Source organism: Cavia porcellus, unplaced genomic scaffold, assembly GCF_034190915.1.
Source record: "Cavia porcellus strain 051 isolate PalLab524CR breed Dunkin Hartley unplaced genomic scaffold, mCavPor4.1 scaffold_17, whole genome shotgun sequence".
Lineage (NCBI taxonomy): Eukaryota > Metazoa > Chordata > Mammalia > Rodentia > Caviidae > Cavia > Cavia porcellus.
In genome coordinates this window covers 58,539,423-58,549,817 of record NW_026947500.1, presented here as the reverse complement: position 1 = coordinate 58,549,817, position 10,395 = coordinate 58,539,423, and the positions used below count along the sequence as shown (strand labels likewise).

At 31.8% G+C, this 10,395-nt stretch overlaps 1 pseudogene; it reads right to left on the bottom strand.

The window, feature by feature from the left end:
* Positions 1 to 2,987: 2,987 nt before the first annotated feature.
* On the bottom strand, positions 2,988 to 5,369 carry LOC100728695 (cyclin-G1-like; annotated as a pseudogene).
* Between the last annotated feature and the right edge of the window lie 5,026 nt (positions 5,370 to 10,395).

The following is a 10,395-nucleotide window of genomic DNA, read 5'->3' as shown; positions in this document are numbered from 1 at the left end:
CAAATCAAGCAACATAACAATATCATTTTAAGGCAAAAATCCATCCTAATGTATAATTTATTGGTTGCTTGAAAAGATAAGGAAAATGTGGTATTAGTCAACAAACCCAATTTTTATTTATATATAGAAATATATATATGTATATGAATGCATGAGACTTTAAAAAACTACATCAGTTTGTCTTACTATTTAAATATTATTATTATTTTGATTAAAGTTGGGTAACCTTCACTCTATTTAAGTGATTCCTTCTTTCTCCATGAAATTTTTTTTAATTTGTTTGGTCCACTTCATTATTTTTATTCAATTTTTCTTGATAAATAAGATGCCACTCATGATATCAAAAAACACTTTTAAATGTAATTTGTATTTAATTTAATTTAATTTGTATTTTTTAATTTGATTTTACTTTTGGGGAACTATTTCTTTTGACTATGCTGATTTATGTAACTTAAAATGTGTGTGTGTGTGTGTGTGTGTGTGTGTGTGTGTGTGTGTGTGATTTCCAGCCTAACTGTTCAATCAGATTGGATCAATGACATTGATGTACACGATGGAATCCACATAGACCCCAGAAGCAGAAGTTACATGTAAAATGTGCCCTAACATGCAGGATCCTTTTAACTCCTTCAGTCTTCTTTCAAATCAGTATTAGCGGCCTCATACAGAGCCTTGGGAATGGTTGACCAACCAAGGATAAACCCAGAAATAGTTTCCATAAGGCTCAGGAACCACAAGGATCACAGCAGATCAGAGGTTGGCAACAATGCAGCCACTTTCTGGGACATGGGTAAAGGAAGTTGGAGAGAAGATGGCCGTTCAGAGGACAGAACTCCCAGAGGTGTAGCTGGTCATTCATTTAACCTGGAAGGAGAAATAGCCAGAGATATTCTTCTTTACTCGTCCACTGGTGGAAGCCAATGATTTGACTGAATACGTTAAAATTACTCTTAAGTATTGCTTTTCTTCACTGTGTAAAGCTGCTTATATGCTTTGTGAATCTTACCAAGAATCCCACACATTGCCCAGTGTGGGTGAGGGTCAAACAATGATACTGTCCTTAAATATCCTAGGCCAGGGAGGCCTGACAAATTGCTATTGACTTGAACAATGCATTCAAATATCAAGAGCTCACTATCAGTCTATGCTAGCTTTACCCTGTGCATTTACACACTCCTCTTATATCTGCCAGCTCTGTGGCCTCTCCTGAGGATTCACAGAAGCTTGAACATTCAGTCTTTCAAGACACAACAAATAACATTTTAACAATGTCCATTTTCATTTTCTCATTATATAAAAATTTCCTGATAAATAACTGGTATGTTCCAAAACTTAGGGAAATCCTGGGATACAAAATAACACATTGCGCGATTATTTGATAATAGGGAGGTTGCCTTCTTTATGACAAGTATATTTTAATTACATCCCTGAGTCCTACTTGAAGTTGCTTTTGTCTCCTCCTATATCCATAACAGAGTCACCTGTTTCCACAGTGTGAAGCCCTGGTCAGTCTGTCCCTTGCCATGTATAGCAGAGAGAAAAGTATGCTGCTGAAATACAGCACAGCCATGCTCTTCTTACTGAGGTTAGTTTAAGTTTCTCAAATATCTTCTAATTTGTTTTAAGCCTGTTATCACTTTCCAGATTTAAAAAAAATAGTAGTACATATTTGTGATCCACAATGAGTTTTTTCATTATGGAGAGTTGGTAGGTATATGTTGATTCTCCATCTCAAAAATTGTGTTTTGTAGTTTTGTTCGAATCACTTCTAAATTTCTCTTTAAAGCCTCTTGGAAAGTCGGTGCTATTATTTTAAAGATGTTCTTTTAAAATGAATGACATTGGAGAAATTGAATTTCTACATACCCAATAAGAAAATAAATGAATAAATAAATCATGTCTCATTCCATAAGAATCTCAAAGATGTATCATTGACTTACCTGGAGAGCATTGAATTATGTAGCTGATAGAAAAAAATGGTAGAAAATACTTGTCACCAACATTGGTTTTGTTGCAAAATTCATAATTCAAAATTTAACATTATATTAAGAAGGTTACCATTTATAGTCTCACCTACATATAATATATTACTCCAATATACAAAGTTAGATAAATGTCAGAAATAAAGATACACAGCTCGCCTTTTTTAGGCTTCTATCAGGTATTTCACATTTCTGCCTTTAGTTTTACAGATGAATTCAAGTGTAAACAATCTTACAACAGCATTCTATTACTTATGGATCTTTTCTCAGTTGGAGAACATCATACTAACCTAGTTGTGATGTTTTAAATTTCATAACAAATCCATTATAACATGGAATCCACAGTTCAGTGTTGTGGAGAAAGGCTTCAAAGAAATGTTTTTTGTTACTGCAATAATACTATTTATGTAAGGAACAAAAAAAACCTATTTATCAAAAATTGGTCTAAATACTATTAGTTGTTAAAAGTAAAAATTTTTTATATCTGTTTCATAATCATATGTAATATACTAAATGTTAACATTTAGTTTTGAGTAGTAAAAAACAACTCATTACTGCAAGTTAATAAATTTAGATGAGAAGAACATTCAGAACATTTTTATGAATATAATTTCTAGTGTCATAATTGTAATAGCAGTATGCTGACACATTGGTAATTTTCAGAAACTCAATACAGACCATCTACTCTATACTATTTGTTTCTTTAGGTATAATATTTAACTTTATAATTATTCTGCTTATGAGCTAATAGTCTCAGATTAATTCACATAAGGATCAAAGTTTTGGTCCTGTTATAACTTAAATGAGCTAGAGCATGAGGCTATGTAAGGCAAAATGTGCAGTTAAAAAACCATTACCTCAGGGCTACTTTAGAAATTCAGATTACTAAAGAGGATGTTATTTTCTAAGCTGTTAACTTAATGAAATGGTTAACGTACATGTCTGAGATTGGATAACTCCTTACTTAGGGTGATATACATTATATATAACAGATATCTTCAAATCTTAGCTGACTAGATTGATGACATTATTTTTCCCTTTTGCTATTCCAAGTCCAGATGGTTTATTTTGAAGATAATATTTCAATACTTTGATTGTAGAAAAAATTACACAATTTTCTGTATAAAGAGAATCAACCAAATTTATCAGTTGAGGGACCATATCAGGAATTGTTGGAAGGTGAGTTATTCTATAGTAATTATGCTTCAGTTGCCATGCAGTATGCCCAGAAATGATCCACTTCAACTCCTGGGTATTAGATTTGATGAATATTCAGTTAAACACTTGGATACAACTTCTTGCCAGATGCTCAGAATTCTGCCATTTATCTTGGAATGTTTCTGAAGACATTCTGCTCTTTCAGTTAACTACAAACTTGTGTGCTTGGACCACCAATGTAATGATACATGAGGCCAACACAGAAGGCTTTGCTTTAGAAAATAGGATCCTCTTATTTTTATATATTTGAATCATTACTTACATTAGGGAAACTATTCGGTATTCACACATGCGAGATTGATTTATTTCACTTATGAGTATGGTCTCAAGCTGCGCCCATTTATTGATAAATATCTCAATGTGATCCTTCTTTATAGCTGAATAATACTCCATTGTATAGAAATACCACCACTTTTTTATCCATTCCTCAGTTGATGGACACTTGGGTTGTTTCCAAGATCTGGCGATTACAAATTGTGCTGCTATAAACATAGGTGCACATATATCACTGTGGTATGATGCTTTCAGTTCTTCTGGGAATATGCCTAGAAGTGGAATAGCTGGAATAATCAGGATTCCCCATTAGGTGGCCTTGAAGCCTTATAAAGTTTTCACTCATTAGTTAGAAAGGCTTTATTCTGGGCTTCTTGATATGAAAATATTTGAAGCTAGAGTATATGAAGTTTTATCCAAATATTTCAAGGAAAAAGACAGACTATAGTAACTACTATTAAGTCGGGTTATATGGTGGTGAAGTACTAGGTTGCTGAAACAGTCATGCTTTGACCTCTATTGTTATATTGTTATGTCCTGTTTTATCTCAATCTCCCCCTTATTGTTTTAAAAAAAATTATTTAGTCATTACTTATGTTTGTCTTAATTAAAGAAAAATTTAAAAAATTAGAATATATAAATAGTAACTCTTTTTTATTTCCTATTAACTTGTTTTGAAGTCCTGTCGTACTCCCACGATCTTGTTTTGACTGATTAGACTCTGTTCCATTCTATATGATAGTATCAAGTTTGAAGACATAGGCAACTACTTTGAAGGCAATAAGATTCACTAAGATACCCATTCTGGTTTGACTATTGTCTTCTTTGGAAGTCCTGTAATGTTTACAATGCCTAAGTTTTATTGGTCTTGTTCTCTACTGTTTTGTCCAACTTTATAATATCTAATGAGATAGACAATTCTTTTTAAGGAAACAAGGGACAACGTTGATAACCATTGTTGATAACCTTGTACTCTGTTCTACACCATGTGCTATGTCTATCCTTGGTATTGACTGACAGCTTTGTTTTGCCATATTTGACTGTATTCTCTCCCCCCCCCAAAAAAGTGTGGTTAGGGGTGTTAAATAGCTGACTATATCAATGTTTTTGGATCATTGAACACAGCTGTTTGCAGTCTCCCTGTTTGAATGTCCACCTTGTATTCTTTGATACTGTGATTTGAGCAACTATTTTCAAGATGATAATATGTAATCTACTAACAGGTGATTTCTTACTGTTATGTTTTTTGGGTTTTTTTTTTTTTTGTAGTTCTGTATTACGTGTACCCTTACACTGCTTTGTTTTGTTTTGTGTTTTTCTCTTTTTCCTCTTAAATAAAAAAAAGAAAGAAAATAGGATCCTGCAGTGACATGCCTTAAGCTGAGCTTCTAGTCATTCAGAATTTAAATTGTCTTTCCTTTCAAACAGCAAGTTCTCTTGAATGAGTGAATAACAGAGCTGTAGAAATTGAAAGGCAGTGGTGGCTTTGACTTTCCAGCAAATCTTCTCTAATACAATCTTTTCCATTTTCACCAGGTCTGAAACTGTGAACCTATACTGATTTATCGGATCAAGTCAGTTTCCAATAGGACATTGCTTTCCTCTTCTATTGATTTACAGCCAAGTAAAAGCAGCTCAATCCAATGCACCCAAGATGCTTGGGCTGTCCTATAAATTCACAGCTAGAGAAAATATCTCCGCATCAAAGCCAAAAAACTGAGATGGACTAAGAAAATCTTTTACTTCAAAGTCCCTTACTCCTACAGTCATTTTGAGGACATTATGATGTGCGTATTCAATTAGTCTCAATCCACAGAACTTTGGCTAACATCTCTCCTGTTTCAACAGGGATTTCAGCTGCCGTAGCAGTTTCTGGGAGCCTGTTCTTGTCAGTACTTCTATCTTGGTAGAGAGACTCCGGCTCCGTGGCCTGAGAACCCTCCCCAAGCCTGCTCTCACCTGTCCCCAAGATGTTGGAAAAGACAGGCCTAGAAGGGGGAAGGCCCAGGGAAGGAGGACTGTTTGGGGCTATGGTCTCTGCAGTGTTTCAGAGACTATACCACCCTCCTACCACAGATCAAAGCCAGGAATGTGCTCCTTTCAAATGAATGACACACACATACATACATATATAATCTTTTCCCTTCTTTATTTTTCTCCTTTCCTCTATCCCAGTTGTTCTTTCCTTTTGAGCACTTTCTTTCCCTATCATTATCACAACATCTATTGTATATTTTGGATCTTAGATTTTTTTTGTGCCTAAATCTTGTAGCCTGAAAAACTACTTCTAAGATAAAAATATGCAATGTATTAACTAGTATTAATTTCTTACTATTTTTAAATTCTGTGTCATGTATTTTTTTGTTGTTGTTTTGCTTTTTAAAATAAAATAAAGAGGTGTGGGGAGTAATTGTCACCAGAGACAAATACTGCACAAATATATCATTGAAAGCACAACCCACAAAATCAAATATGAATTCTGTTTCATCAATATGAAATCATTTTATTCTGTTAAAATTCTTACCAGAGTGAAAATACAGGTAGTCAATAAAATGTTAGCAAATCACATATCTTTTTATCATAGTAAATATGTGGGGAATATAGGAAGATCTCTCTAAATACAAAACTTGAGAAGAAATGGACTTACTAAACTATATGAAAGATGTTAACAGATGGCACACTTATTTTAATAAACAGTCATATGGATGAATTAAACAATCATATCAAATATGCTTATCAACATTGAAAATTATTGAAATGTACACCAAAATAAACAATATTGCACACATACTTTATTATCTAGAATTAAAATAATCACAACATCATTCAAAAATGATAGGTAATTATATAATCTTTCTGGTTTTTATTTTTATTCATTTATTTTTTATATAACCTTTCAAAATGGTAGTTTTTATACAGGAAAGGAATGACAATATATGTTTCTAAAATATAATCTTTCATTTATGTAATCATTAGTCTTCGTATTTATGTGAGTATGCCAGACTGCCACAGCTATACCTACTATTCCACTGCACTGTATTTTTTGAGTGTAAGTCTAATGCCTGTTTGTGCAGGATATTGGAAGAGGTTACAGGAAAGCATTTTATTATTTTATAATCAGTCTGAGAAAGGGCTTGATGGAGAACTCAAGCCACTACTAGTTTGAATTCTAGGTTGCAACAAGTGAGGAAAATTAATGAAAATATGCAGAAATTTAGTTAATTTTATACCACTGTTCCTTTGACTTTTCATTAGAATATCTTGATATGTATCATGTGTAATATAGTTACAGATTTTTTAAATTATCAGTATTTAAATTTCTTAATGACCACAAAAAAAAAAACAATAGAAAAGGTTATAGAGATTGGTAGATGAAGAATACTTTGGCTTGTTATACTAAGTACTTGAGTGGCAGGACAAACAACTTCCTTCAGTTAGAATGTGACATGAGGAAAGACATGTACCCTAGGGTACAGAACATTTCCTATTTAAAGAACACTACTCTGGGAATATGTTGTACATTAGAAAGAGGTTACCTTCTGCTACAAGTGAAGGCAGATTCCTAAATTTAATGGAAAAATCAAGCTTCTTTATCATTGTCTAATATCCAATAAAGGTAAGCATTATAATTAATCTAATTCTAAATACACAAGTCTGAACTACATTTGACCAACCTCATTTATTTTTACATAAACTTGCATTTTTTAAAAAGAGAATAAAAAATAAAAGCTATACAGAATTTCAAAACAAGACAATAAGAAATTAACAATGGTTATTATACTGCATATTTCTGCCTTTAAAATAGTTGCTGAGATAATCAGATATACACATGAAAAATTGATTAAATGATATAAACATTAACAGTTCATTTCAAAGAACTAATATAATGAACAGTACAATTATATTAGCTTTCATTTTTAACATTAGCAAAAAGATTAAATTACAGAAAAATATTTAAAAATGAATCATTTGTTTTTTTTTAAATCTCAAAACAGATCTGATATTTGATATTATTAGATACACTAGGAACAAAATGTATACTCCTTTTTAACCTAAAAAGCTAATATAGTAAAGATTATTACTATCCTTATAATAATTCTTTAAGGGTTAATAGTCATTAAGTGATATAATGTGTGAAGTGCATATTTAAGCACTTTGCATTCATTAAATGATATCTCCTCAAACAAGAGTCACTTTCAACAGTGGAGCAAAAGTATTGACATCATTGACACAACCCACAACTATCAACATTACTCCTGCTTCCTAAGCATTGATATTCATGATTAATGAATATAAAATTTTATAATAATGACAAGTTCTTTATTTATATTTAGAGGATTGTGCCAGGAGAAGTAAATCTTTATGAAATACCTGTGCCAATAGTGACTTTTATCCCCTACCTTCAATATGATGTCATAAACTTAATCAGATTACAAGCTCTATGTTCACGTGATGATAGATGATTTTGTTAGTACAAAAGTATCTATAGCAAAGTAAACCACTGTTTTAAAGGAGAGGTAAGTAAAATAAATATGAAGTATTTACTTAAAGCAAAAGCTCTACGTTTACCTTAGTTGTTTACTGCTTTTTTACAGTGAAATAAAAATTTCTAAATATCTTCAAAAGTGAGCGAAAACAATGAAAATTTTTAAGTCTTGAATAAATTCTTGGCAAGATCATATTATAATATAAGTACAATTTGGCTTGACTTCAGTAATTACAACATATTTTTTATTTTGCATCTTGTTGTACATAGATAATTTCATTAAATATTCTTAAAATTGCTGTTATATTATACAAATAGGTCCTCCTATCAAAAAAAGAGAGAAAAATATTTTAGTAGGTGTGCGAGTCTTCTTGTTTCTTTTTAACTGTTTATCTGTTTTAGAAAATGTTGTAATTTCATTGGCATTGTATACTCCTACTTGTTCAGTGGGAAATAACATGAAGTACAGCTTGTTAGGAAAAGCCTTACAGAAGGAAAGATCCAAGAAAAAGGAAGAGAAAATATAAGTTCCAGAGGACAATAGTCATATAAAGAAGTGTAAACTATACAAGTGTGATAGCCTCCAATACACAACATTTAAATCAAGTTTTCATCATTGTCCATTTCTTAATTCTAGATGTAAAAAATGGGAAGATATGTGTTTCCAATTTTGGGTACTGCATTTAGAATAAAAATGCTATTAGACAGATTCAAAACCTTGAAAGCACATGTTAGTAAATATCTCCTCTTACAATTGTCTATGCCTTGGAGTTTCAGTTAAAACATATTAATACCACAATTTTAATTTTAGTAATTGCATAAGTATGGGAGAAACCTTAAAAATCCTTACTACCTTCATATCTGATATTTTGGGTGGAATAATAACTACCATTTATTTCTATTTCCAATCAAAGAAATGTCTCAGGGTGCCCAGTTTGCCATGGACACTGGCTCTGTCTTCATTTCTCTCTGCACTTTGAAGCTGCATGCACTGTTCCATTTACCCTCTCAGCACATGGTTAGCTTGTGCTATGTGCAGTCAGTTAATCCCTTTTGTTTACGTTAGTTAAAATTAAAATGAAAATTTCATACTGAGTACCTACAATAGTGGGAGAGGCTATTTCTACAAGAGTAAATGACTTACACCAACTTCTACCAACTCTCTGTGATGAATCTTACCATTATGAACTGAAGCACATGCACTGATTAAAAGTTTTTAAAAAACTAAAAATTAAAAACCAAAACTGAATCTGTAAGAGTATCATAAATTCTACATAGCACTTACACACACACACACACACACACACACACACACTTATACATAAACACATATATACATACACAAGGCATAGAAGAAGTAAATAACTCATGCAAAATTTATCCTAGCAGTAAACAACTCAAATTTTGTAGAACAAATGCACTATACATTATACAGAAATCATATATGGTATATATCCAAAGAAACACTAGCAAATGTAGAGAAAAGAATATGATATAAATGAACAATGGCATGCCAACACACTTATGTGGGAACCTACACAAACACATGCAGTCAAACAGATCAAATAAATAAATGAGCTCTACAGAAAACAGCAGCAAGGATGTTATTAGTGAGAATGCGAGGATTTAAGTAAAAATCACAGAGATAATTACAGTTGATATCCCACAGATAAATAGGGTTGTGTTTAGAGCAAAGATCTGCAAGTTTTATCTATACTAGGTTTTTGAATAATGATACTGTTTCTTTACTTGAGGTTCTCTGGGTAGGAAAATGATCTTGATAATTTCTTTTTTATCCACTTGTAGTCTTTTAGCAACAGTCTTAAAGTCACAAGTCTAAATTAAATATGTGACTTTGAATTTCACAGGTTTTACATTGTAATGAAGTTTTAAAAATTAAAAATCATTCTATGCTATTTGAAAGTCAGTTGATCATTTCTTAAATAATAAAAATCTATAATTCAGAATGTCAAAGATAAAAATTCTTTAGGATTATTTTATCACAAATCACTTTAAAAATTAAGGATGTTCTTCCCAAAATTATTTTAAATATCTCAAAATATTACTTTGCAATAGAATTAATTTTTAAGTGGGAAATCAGAGGAAAAATAGGTAAGAAAGAAAATAAGGAATACAATGTAATTATTGCTATAACAACATAAAGTCAAACTTTGTAGTTTTGCATTTTGTATTTTCATGTGAAAACTTGAAGTGACATTCTTTCTCATCAGAAAGAAGCATATGAGAGACATGTCAGCTGACATCCTGGTAAGCAAAAACATCTTTCACTAAAAATCCACAGCACGAGGAAGTTAAAGGTTTTGATCTTATAGATAATTTGGACATTTGTAAACACGTCATCTATGTTTTACATATACCTAAACAGATGCTAACCAGAGTGAAGTAACTTCAACTTCTGTTTGCATTTTTTCAAAG